Source organism: Ischnura elegans, chromosome 6 (assembly GCF_921293095.1).
Source record: "Ischnura elegans chromosome 6, ioIscEleg1.1, whole genome shotgun sequence".
Lineage (NCBI taxonomy): Eukaryota > Metazoa > Arthropoda > Insecta > Odonata > Coenagrionidae > Ischnura > Ischnura elegans.
Window position 1 is genome coordinate 76,883,135 of NC_060251.1, and position 12,095 is coordinate 76,895,229.

The 12,095-nt window shown below is 44.8% G+C and overlaps 1 protein-coding gene across 1 annotated transcript in view; it reads right to left on the reverse strand.

The window, feature by feature from the left end:
- The window catches only part of LOC124161021 (POU domain, class 3, transcription factor 3), a 495,257-nt gene that overhangs the window by 228,665 nt on the left and 254,497 nt on the right, over positions 1-12,095 (reverse strand). The window contains exon 3 of the transcript XR_006865301.1: positions 762-985. The gene's annotated coding sequence lies outside the window, so the exon portion shown is untranslated. The remainder of the gene's footprint in view (positions 1-761; positions 986-12,095) is intronic.

The window sequence follows — 12,095 nt, forward strand, 5'->3', positions numbered from 1 at the left end:
GAGATGATAAGTTACGACAGAGTAGTGAAATTGCAAGCAGAGTTATATAGGCCAATGTTGGGTTAAATATGCTTATCAAGCAACTAGGATACATGAAACTTAGTAGTAGAACACTTTCAGCCCTCCCCGTCCTAAATTCATTTTCTGCTCAAATTATTGGTGTTTGTAAGGCCTCGATCGTACACTACTAGAATGAAAGGTCTGGCGAATGATGGTGATCAAGGGTTCTCGGGTTCTTCACTAGGTGGGTCCGTGATTGCCTGGATTTGTCGATCTATCTCCTTGTAGACACTAAATTTTGTTTCTTTTCTAAAACACCTGATTCAACTCATTGAATCATTTAGGCAGACTAATATCTTGTCGATATGGTCTCACTCACTTCCATTTTCAATCGGGTCAATCTTGAATATGCTTAACCCGTTATAACCCAATGTCGCTTCCAAATAACATCAAATATTTGTACATTTCCAGCTCTTTTCGGGAAAAATTTAAAACTGCGTGTTCTTTTAAGCTGTAAATTTTAATGGTGAAATATGTAGTAGCCACAATAATTATGATTGCGTGGAAAATCTTTCACATATTAAGAATGATAAGTCTTGAAATTTAATTTCTCCCAGAAGCAGCTCTGTGTCAGAGAGGGTTACTTAATGGTGGAGCAGCAAAAAATACACAATGTCAGTACTACGAAAATGTCCACCAGCACTTTAGATCAGATGTTACAGAGCAACGAAGAGAAGAAAGTCCAAATGAATAGAACTTACCGTCTGCAGTAACAGCGTTCCGCCGGAGCTTCGCTGCTTCGAACACCACGGGTGACTGCGAAGATGTGCACGATGTAAGGCGCCTACGACCTGAAGACTTCGGCCAAGTCCATGGCGTATTTGAGCCAACAGTGACCGGAGCGGGTGGAGCCCAAAATTAAATGGGGCCAACGTTCTTCATAGCTTTCAGTTTCCTAGCACAGATCGAGTACAGCGAGTTGCTTCTGAAATACAAAGAAATTAGTCGGATTAATAGCAAGAACTTAAAGATATTCGGAGTAATTTCTTATAAATATAAATTCAGTCAACGTTTCGAGCTAATGCCTTATGCCTTACGATGCCATGGTGGGATTACATCCATGAATTATTACCTCATTCCAAGAGATTTCAAGAGAAAATAATAGCTGAACATCGGCGTTGCCATTTCGCCTATTCCCATGCCGTTTAATTGCGTCTTCAGTTATAATATTGGCTAAATTACTTACTTGTTTTGAAAAATATTTTTATTAATTATAGCAAGATTAATAAAAGAATTCTTTCATGCAATATACTGATTTTGCGCTTAAATAATAGAATCTCGTAATATTTTCAAAATAATGAAGAGAAAAGAACTGATGCTTAAGTATGTACCCTGATGCATTTGATAAATAATAAACACAAGGTCTTATGGTCAATTGCCGTGAGATTATTTCATCAGGGCACGTGGCATTTTCGTGTCAAAATAGATAAATGCTACATAAACGAGGAAAAACCATTTATTTTAGCTGTGACCGCTATTTCGAGTCCAATATAATTGCTAAATGCAAAAAAAGGTACAGAATACCTTTTCAATAATTCAGGGTCTCAGGTCATTACCCTGACTCGCAATAATTTTTCGTATAAGCTGTGTTCTAAAACTATAGGAGAAGTATACATGTGACCGGAAACACGATTAGAATATGTTATACTTGTTAAACTAATGATGAAAAAGAAACAAAATGGAAGCTACATCACGGCATGAGCGCAATAAATCAAACGATGCACATTTTGAACCTTTTCTTGAATCCCTCGGTGCAATTATAGGTTTTTTTCTAACTTTAATGGCCCTCAAAAACACAAAAGCCATTAAATTTAATAATAGCACGGAAATTCAACCTCGTATAGAGTGATGGCATTTTAATAACCTCCAACAGCAATAAAACGGAAAAATGGCAACATATTATGTTCGATGGTGTAATCGTTCCGGAGCAGGCAAATGCATTTATTAATCGTAAAATACGTAATTTTCTCTGTGATGGGACATAATATCAGGAGTCAACGACGTCGGAAGGGTCCTGAATGATATGACCCCGACGGGGACATATTGTTCGTCTTTCTTTAGGAGGTCAAGTTACACCATAAATGCTGGTAATTTTTTTTAAACGCCGCGTTTTAATTTTTCCTTCATCATTGGAATGGGATTTCTATTATAAAAATTACCTTAATTGCGGAAAAATCTAATTTAGATGGAAATAACATTCGAAAGAGCATTCTTTGGTATTGTAGCGGAGCGCTGTCCGCTACTCAGGACATGGACTCTTGGGGGAAACCCAGGAGGTGGGGGCGTGAAGCCCTCGACGGGAGAAGGGCTTTTGGGGCCCGTTGTAAAAGAGAGAGAATAAAGGAGTTGTGGTTTGAACCTCGAAGTGAGCGAACGTTATTTTGAATATCCTTCTCCAGCGAACCGGCGCTACATTGGCGCAGTCGGTAGGATTGTGTTCTCGATCCTGAGATTTTGCGTGCGGTTCGGCGGCGGCAGCCATGGCGGGTATGGTGATGCCGGAGAAGTTTAGTGGTGCGGAGGAGTGGGAAGACTGGGTCTTCCAATTTGAGACAGTGGCGGAAATAAATAAATGGCCTGAGGAGCAGAAGACGCTCTACCTGAGACTCTGCCTCACAGGAAACGCTCTCTCGGCGTTTCGTGATCTGCCGGAGGAAAACAGAGGGAGCTATGAAAAGGCGCGGGAGGCGTTGGGGCGGCGCTTCAACCCAAGGGAAGCGAGCGAGAAGGAGAAGGCGCGATTCGTCCAAAGGGCGCGCAACCCCGGAGAAGACATCGCCGCCTTTGCCACGGACCTCGGGCGCCTTGCTCGGCGCGCATACCCTTCCTGGCCCGAGGATGCGAGAAAGGCCGTAGTGCGCGACCGCTTCCTCGATGGGCTCGACGGGAACATTCGGGTGTGGGTGAAGCAGGCGAGACCTGCTAGCCTCGAGGAAGCAATCGGCGTTGCAATCGAGATGGAGGCAATCCATTTCGCCGAGTCATCCACCAGGGGAGTGAATGCGTTGGCGCCGGCGACGCTCGTCAGGTCACAGGATATCGGTGTGGGGAGTCGAGGGTGTGGTCGCGAGGACAGAATGGAGGCCGCGTTGACACAGAACTCAGAGACAATGAGAGAGGTGTTGCAATTTCTACGAGGGATGGTTATGTCGAGTGGTGAGGACCACGACCCCGCTCCCGCTCCGGAGAGGCGGCGCCCTAATTCCAGTGTGAGGCGCAGAGATCGGCCGCGCTGTTGGATGTGCGGCGAGGAGGGCCATCTGAGGGCCGAATGCCCACGGCTTTCCTTCTCGGGAAACGATGGGAGGCCGAGGAGACGGTAACCTTCTCGGCCGCAGACGGAAAAGGAAACCGAGACACTACTTCACCGCTCGAGGGCGTCGGAGGACGCGGAGTAAAGGAAATTTGGACAATTTTGTCCGAGTCAGTGCCCCTGGTGCGCGGATCCGTTTCGGGGATCCCCGTCGAGATACTAATAGACACGGGAGCGGCAGTGTCACTGATATCGGAAGAAATATGGAGCCGCACCGAAAATTCGGGGAAAATCATAACAGACAATGTGACACTAATAACGGCGAATGGGGAGCCATTACGGGTGCTTGGGAAGGGTGAAGTGATACTTCAGATCGGAGGGGAAGAGTTCTCTCATGATGTGCTCATCGCCCCGCGCCTATCGAAGGGATGCCTCCTGGGTGCCGATTTTCTGCGAGCACATCAGTGTGACGTGGCTTTTTCCCGGAATTGCATTCTTCTCCGCGGAAAAGCGGTGCCTTTTCTCTCAAGTGAGGGAAAGTGCGAGTGGGGCTGCGCAGTGACGTTGAAGGAGAACGTTGTTCTTCCTCCTCACCACGAAGTGGTAGTGGAGTGTTTGGTGAGCTCGGACCCGGGGTTCAAAGAAAAAGTGGGGATAATCGAGCCAAACCCAAAACTTTTAGAGCGTTATGGCGTTTTCGGTGCGCGGATTTTGCATAACGTGAAGGATACGGTGAATATGCTTTTCCTGAATCCCTTGGGAGAGACAGTGACTCTATACAAAGACACGAAAGTGGGCGTATTGCACGAGTGTTGTGGAGAACAAGTGGAAACATGTCAAAAGCCCGTTTTTAGTCTGGAGAACGCGCATCTCCCCCCAGCATCTTCCCTCTTTGACTTAAACTGTGCCGATATTAGTGAAGCGGAAATAGAGGAACTCAAAACAGTGTTGAATGAGTTTTCAGATGTGTGCTCTCGAGGACCCTACGACTTAGGGCGTACAAACATTCTTAAGCACACAATAGAGACTAGGGATGTGTCCCCGATTCGGCAACCTCCCAGGAGATTGCCAATCCACAGACGCGGAGAAGTGCGACGAATCGTAGAGGAAATGATGAGGGACGATATAATCGAAGAATCATCATCTCCTTGGAGTTCACCGATCGTTCTTGTGACAAAGAAAGACGGATCGACGCGATTTTGTGTTGATTATAGGCGTCTGAATTCCGTGACTCACAAAGATGCTTATCCCCTCCCCCGCATGGACGACATTCTCGATTCGCTCGCCGGCGCAACAGCTTTCTCCACAATAGATATGGCGTCAGGATACTGGCAGTGCGAGGTCGCGGAAGCTGATCGAGAAAAGACAGCCTTTACCACTGGTGACGGTCTATATCAGTTTAAAGTGCTGCCTTTCGGATTGTGCAACGGACCCAGTACATTCCAAAGACTAATGGACCTAGTGCTCGCGGGTGCACAGTGGAGGTCTTGTTTGGTGTACTTGGATGACGTCATAATTTTTGGAAGGGATTTTAGGGAGCACGTAGAAAGGCTAACAGATGTGTTGATACGCCTAAGGAAGGCGGGACTGAAAATTAAGCCTGAGAAGTGCCAAATCATGAAACCATCTGTGAAATTTTTAGGCCATATAGTCTCCAAAAATGGTGTCGCGACGGATCCTAATAAAATTGCCGCGATCACAGAATGGCGATCTCCAGCATCCCTTGAGGAGCTTAGGGCGTTCCTAGGAACTGTATCTTACTACAGGCGGTTTATTAGAGACTTTTCACAGATAGCCTGCCCCCTACACAGGTTGACCGAGAAGCATGCCTTATTTAAATGGAGTGCAGAATGTGAAGACGCCTTTCAGACTCTTAAGCGAAAGCTAACGTGTTCACCGATTTTGGCCTTCCCGCGGTTGGACTGCGAATTTACGCTCGACTGTGACGCTAGCGGGATGGGTATCGGGGCCGTACTCAGCCAGAGACAGGAAGGCGAGGAAAGGGTTGTGGCCTATTACAGTCGGACGCTCTCACGTGCCGAAAAACAATATTGTGTGACGAGGCGTGAACTTTTGGCGGTAGTAAATTCTACCCGCCATTTTCGCCAATATTTATTAGGCAAACGGTTTGTGGTGCGCACCGATCATAATTCCCTACAGTGGTTGAGATCGTTTCGAGAACCGGAAGGACAAGTTGCTCGCTGGCTTGAGCAATTGTCGGAGTATGACTTTTTAGTGGTGCATCGGCCGGGAAACAAACATGGAAATGCCGACGGTTTATCCCGGTCTGTTTGTAAACAGTGCGCTCGGGGAGAGGGGGAGCTGATTTCAGCGGAAATCGACGCCGTCTTAGAGGCCCCCAGTGAAAGCGTGAGAGACAGACAAAGCAAAGACCCCGTGCTGAGAAGGGTAATGGAAGCACTCGAAGCAGGAATTCGGCCGTCCGAGGGAGAGAGGAGGGGTGACTGCCCGAGGGCGAAGGCTTTGTGGACACAATGGGATAGACTAGTGTTTAAGGATGGGGCTCTCTTTCGAAGGTGGGAAGAAGAAGGAAGGGACGCCTTCCGTCTCCAGATAATTGTGCCTGCTGAGGCTAGGGACGAAATTCTTAGGGCTTTGCACGATTCGCCCGTCGGAGGCCATTTAGGGTATGAGAAAACTCTAGGTAAAGTGAGAGAGCGCTACTATTGGCCCGGATACACAAAAGACGTGGAAATTTGGTGCCGCACGTGTGAAGATTGTTCGCGTCGGAAATCCCCGCCTCACCAGCAACGAGCACCACTGGGTCATTGCCCGACGGGAGGACCGATGGAAAGGATTTCCATGGACATTTTAGGACCACTTCCTCAAACAAAGTTGGGAAATAAATATATATTGGTGGTCGCTGATGAGTTCACCAAGTGGACCGAAGCGTATGCCATGCATAACCAAGAGGCGGAAACAGTGGCGCATCATGTTAAGGGCTTCGTGTGCAGGTGGGGAGTGCCACGGGAAATCCATACTGATCAAGGACGCCAATTCGAATCCCGCCTCTTCCAAGAGATGTGTAAAGTGATTGGGGCGGTAAAAACAAGAACATCACCCTACCACCCACAGTCGGACGGCCAAGTCGAGCGGTTCAATAGAACATTATTAGCTATGTTGAGCCAGTGGACGGATATGGAATCCGAATGGGATGAGCATTTGGATTCCGTCATGCTAGCCTATCGGTCGGCCAAACACAGCAGCACAGGATTTACACCTTATTTTCTTATGTTTGGCAGAGAAGTGCGCCTTCCCATTGAGTTAGAGTGGGGGATCCCTGACGTGCAGAGGGGGGTGGCGAAAGAAGGCGACTTTGTGAGACGCTTGCGAGAGAGCCTCGAGAAAGCCCATGATCTCGCACGGCAGAGGCTTGGGTCGGCCCACCTCCGGCAAAAAGAACAATACGACCGCCGTTGTCACGGTGCACCCTTTGAGGAAGGGGAAAGGGTATGGCTCCACGATCCCGCTACGGCAAGAGGGAAGTGTCGCAAATTCCATCGCCCCTGGACGGGTCCTTTCCAAATCATACGGAAATTGTCCGAGGTCACGTACCGAGTGAAGAAGGTGGATAATCCTCGCCGCCGCCTAGTGGTACACTTCAACCGACTCAAAAGGTGGGAGGAAAGACCGGGAGGAGACACGGAAAAGGAATGTGAGAATACGGACGGAGTTGAAGAGACAAAAGATGGGCCAAGAGAGGCCGAGACAGCGAGGGAAAAACCGGTCGTCCGCGGAGGGGGTGGATGGAAGTTTTTCTCCATTCCACCAACACAGGAGGGCCAAGCGACTCCGGCAGCGAGAGAGGAGCCACCAGCTGAAGCGGTTATTGAGCCGACCATGCGATATCCCAGACGGGTGACAAGGGAGCCAGAAAGGTTTCAAGCCGGGCTCTGAGGAAGGAGTAATTCCGGGGGGGTGGTCTCTTTTCTTTTCGTTTCAGAGGTAAGGAGATAAAGGCGCCAACTTTCCGAGATCCGAGGACAGCGAAGGTTCCAGCTATGCTGACCGTCGCGAGGGCGCGACGCCTTTGAAAGGAGGGGGCAGTGTAGCGGAGCGCTGTCCGCTACTCAGGACATGGACTCTTGGGGGAAACCCAGGAGGTGGGGGCGTGAAGCCCTCGACGGGAGAAGGGCTTTTGGGGCCCGTTGTAAAAGAGAGAGAATAAAGGAGTTGTGGTTTGAACCTCGAAGTGAGCGAACGTTATTTTGAATATCCTTCTCCAGCGAACCGGCGCTACAGTATTATGATATCACTTATCTGAATAATTTCAATGACATTTTTATGATTATTTCAATGGCCAATTTATAATTTTATTAAAATTTATATTATCATTTCTCACGCCATGAATGGATTCGTTAATCGCGCATTCCTTTTAAATAAACTTTTTCGCATTCACACTTAGTGAAGGTTGTGTAAACCCTGGAGATCTTTACACATTAGAACATTTAGAAGAGTATGAAAACGGGTTCGGGTTTTCACCGCGTCCGTTGGCTTTTGGCGACAACAATTTCGCTGACTTTGCAGTCAGCGTCTTCAGGGCCTATATAAGGCAGAATATAAAGGCCTATGTAAGGCGCAAAATTTTCCGAGTTACTTCACCTTCGGCCTGAAGACGCTGACTGCAATGTCAGCAAAACTATTGTCGCCAAAAGCCAACGGACGTGGTGAAAACCCGAAGAGAATGTAGAGATCATCTTATCAACGCCGCGAAAATCTTCGAACCTACAATTTTAAGCCCGTTTTACACGGGGCACGGAATTGCGCAGGTTAGAGCTGCATTAATTTCTAAAATGCCGTGGAATTGCGCGAATGCATGAACGAAATTAGAACAGGGGCTGTTTTGCCGTGCCGCATCCACGCATTCTCGCATGTGTTCTATCAATTCACCGCTTTATACGACGCAATTTTGATTGCGCCTTCGCACGTACGTCAGATTGCGCAATTCCGTGTACTGTGTAAAACGGCCTTTAGGATTGTTGACCAGTGATAAAAATGACGAACTTTTCATGATGTTTTCCTTCGCCATGTTAATTTCTAATGAATCACTCTAGATATTTCAAGGGATAACGTTCCCTATCATAATTTTGCCACATTTTGAGGAGCGAAGGAGAAACCGAAGACGGAAGATAATCGCCGTCCGCAACCAAGAACCACAGCAGACGACCCCAGCACAGAACACCCCTGAAACCCAATTGCAGGAGTTGACGAATGAGAGGCGATGGCGAGGGATGGGGGAGGCAGTGAATATGTCTGGATGCTGATGAGGGGTCCCGGATGGAGCGATGAGTTTTAAAGGGTTGGAGAGAAGAAGAAAGATGGGGCCGAAGAATGCGGTGAAATACGAGGGCTTTGGCGGGGGGTCATGGGATAGATAGGGGGAGGAAGAAAGCATTGAAGATGAGGGTGGGTACCCTTAGCGAGAGGAGGGAGGGAGGTTTTTTAAGGGTATACAGGCGGGTGGGGGATCGAAATAGGGGTTGGATAGGTCGAGGGACGTAGGGGTTAGCCAGGAATAAGGCTATATATATATATATATATTCACGCCTCCCCACCCATAGGCCTCAATCTCTCTCTCTCTCCCTGACGGGAAATTAACACGTCGTCTCACCCCTTTAAGGGCACCCCTCGTTTAACTCTATCCCGGCCTTTAAGTCCCTCAGGAGTCCCCCGCTTCAAGCACGCAAACCCTTTCGCATGGGCCGTCGCATTCCGGATGGATGCCCGCATGCCCAGAAGGGTTTTTCCTGCCCCCGTGTTATGGGGAGCTGATCGCGTCACCTTGCGTCTTACTCAGGGTGGTTTTGATCGGGTGCTGACGGGCGGAAAGATATCGCCTGCTAAATTGAACGGTGATTTTTGCCTGTTCCGCCATCCCCATTGCAACAGGGTGTCTGAGGGGAACATCATCCGGATCAGCATCGCAGGAAACTTGAACCTCGCTCATAACAACATGACGTAATTTAAAAGTAACAGAAACAGGCGAAATATGTTGGAATGACATCCTGTAAGCATTAAATAACAGGGAGATGGCACTTTTCCACAGGTTTATTGAAAGTACGACGCGTTTCGACAGTTAGGTCATTATTAAGTACAATTGTACTTGCAATTGTAATTGTATTGCACTTGATAATGATCTAACAGTCGAAACCTGTCATACTCTCAATTAAACTGTGGAAAAGTGCCATTTCTCTGTTCTTTTAATGCTTACATGACGTAATTTGTTCAACCGATTCAGGAGTGAAAAAAGTTCGATATTTTGAAATGAAAGGTAGTTGCACTTTTGCATAATTAAATTTGAAGCTTAAAAAATAAAATAAAATTTTAACTAAATAAAAATTTCACATGAAATAAAAATATAAAATTTAGTATTGTGAAGAAAATTGATGAGATGGAATTTTTTAAATATTTTTTTTTCAGTATTAGGGCATCAAAATCTATTTTTTTTAATGTATAAAAAACCTATGTGTAATTAAAGCGTTTAGGCTCAAAGAGTATCTTTAATAATAAAATCTTGTACCAGCCGAAAAACTTTGTACTCATTAAATGATTATGGAATAGTGCAACTACATTTTATTTCAATATGAGTATTGAATTTGAATTTTTATCGGCGTATTTTTTAAGTAATTATTCTCGGGTTTCCCACCGGTTGATTTTTTGGGTAGTAGGTCCCGAAAATTCGAATGCTGAGTCTACCATCGTCTTCAGGGGTAGAATGGGGAGCAACTACGTAGAATGTTTGTTTTTCCCAGTGCATAGTTTGAAGGAATGATTCTCGAGTTTCCGGGTGAGGTTTTGGGTAGTTGGTCCCAACGTTTCGACGGCTGAGTATGCCATAGCATTCACGGGTATAAAATGGAGCCACGATGTAGAGTTTGAGTTTGAATTGGATGAATGAATGAGTTTGATTTACATGAATTTTCGTAATTTCCAGAGGCTCATCCTATCTTTCCACTCTCAAAATAATTCATTAAATTAACAGATAGAAAAAATCACTTTATCACGGTTAATCAAATGATGTGGTCACGAAATATGGTTCGCCAATATAAAAAAAGGTAATGTATTGCCTTGTATTTGAAAAACGCCAGAAATTAATCGGTAGTATCGAATATAGTCTGAAACTTGAAGGTGATTTTATGAAATATCATAGTTAAACTTAAGAAAAAGTCATAAAATTAAAATATGATTTTACTAAATAACATTTATGTTAACTTGGATTGTATGAAAATTGTTTTTTTTATAAATTGTTTGATACAACTTAGAAAGTCTCGTTAATCTGATCCAGCAGCAGTTTCCTCCAAGAGTGACAAAATCTCGCCACCTCTCTTAATTGAAGACCATAGTTAAGATCTAGCATAGCCAAAATATTTCTCTCAAGCTTTTATTTTATTCCCATATTATTATTATTATTAGTCTTACCAATCAATAAGAAAACCAAAGCTCAAAACCAAACGAATATAATATGAATAAATTTTCGAGACCTTAATAAGACAATTTGCTATCAAAGAATATATTCCCTACACACCTTCCCAAGAATATATTCCAATAAAACGAGAGATATTTTTCTTCGGCAAAAGAACTCTAGCCTGCAATCTTTTTGAAACCAGTACTCTAAAAAGACTTGACTCCCACAAAAGACTTGACTGATAGATATATCACCTGTCGTTCGCTTGCTTGTCAATGCTTTATCTGCACAACGCCGCTAACTGTTTTCACTCACTGAGTTGAGAAAATGTTTAAGGAGGGCATAAAAATGAAATACAAAAGAAAAAGTGCCACCAATCTTAAAAGTGCCTTTAGATAAACGTTTTGTTCCTAGATTATGATACCTATCAATTTATTTTTTTTTTCAAGGTGAAATGAAGGTCTTGCTCCGATGAGCTTCTCACGAACGATTTGAAGCAAAAAAAATCAGAACACAGTAGCAGTAATGAATAAAAAGTAATGTTCGATTAGCCATGCGAGAGATTTGATCTATGCGATCAGTTGGTACAGTACTATGAAAAAATCAATAGCTCAATAAGTATAATATCTTTTGAAGTTGATAACCTGAGGCGTTACTTTATGGAAGTTGCTCATGATGAATGAAAAATTTTTACTTTGTTTTTCCACATATGCTTTAGTAACACGCGATCATGGTTTCGACGCACTGCGTCATCATCTGGCGATGAGTGCGTCGAAACCATGGTCGCGTGTTAATAAAGCATGTGTGGAAAAACAAAGTAAAAAAAGTTTTCATTCATCAAGTATAATATCTGTAAGAGGGCTAAATTTATCTAGTACTTTGAATACATCTTAAGTCTAAATAATTATCAACTAATTCTCACAACTTCGAACTCAAAAATGTATCGATACATGAATACCACAATGAAATGGAAATTCTTATGAAACTGATTTAAGAAATACATGATATTGTGATTGTCTCTGAATGACGTAAAACTCATCCGTGATAAGAGCCGCATGTTTGTATGATGTAATCTCAACCGGTTTTTCTGCTGTGCGGGGAATTCGGACAACTTTTACCACCGAAAGTGGTGACAGTAGGATATAGATTTGCGAAGGAGGCACTAAGTGATTGAGAAGAAAACATGAGGTATCAACGGGTCAAAAAGGCCTTCACATAAAATTTGTTCCTTATAGCCCAAAGCACGAGATATAACAATCCAGTTGTATCTCGTGCTTTGGGGTCAAATAGAGGTCTTTCACCGATATGCTTTCCGCAAACAGTAAGAAAAACTGGAGTGAAGCGCAGACGAAGGCA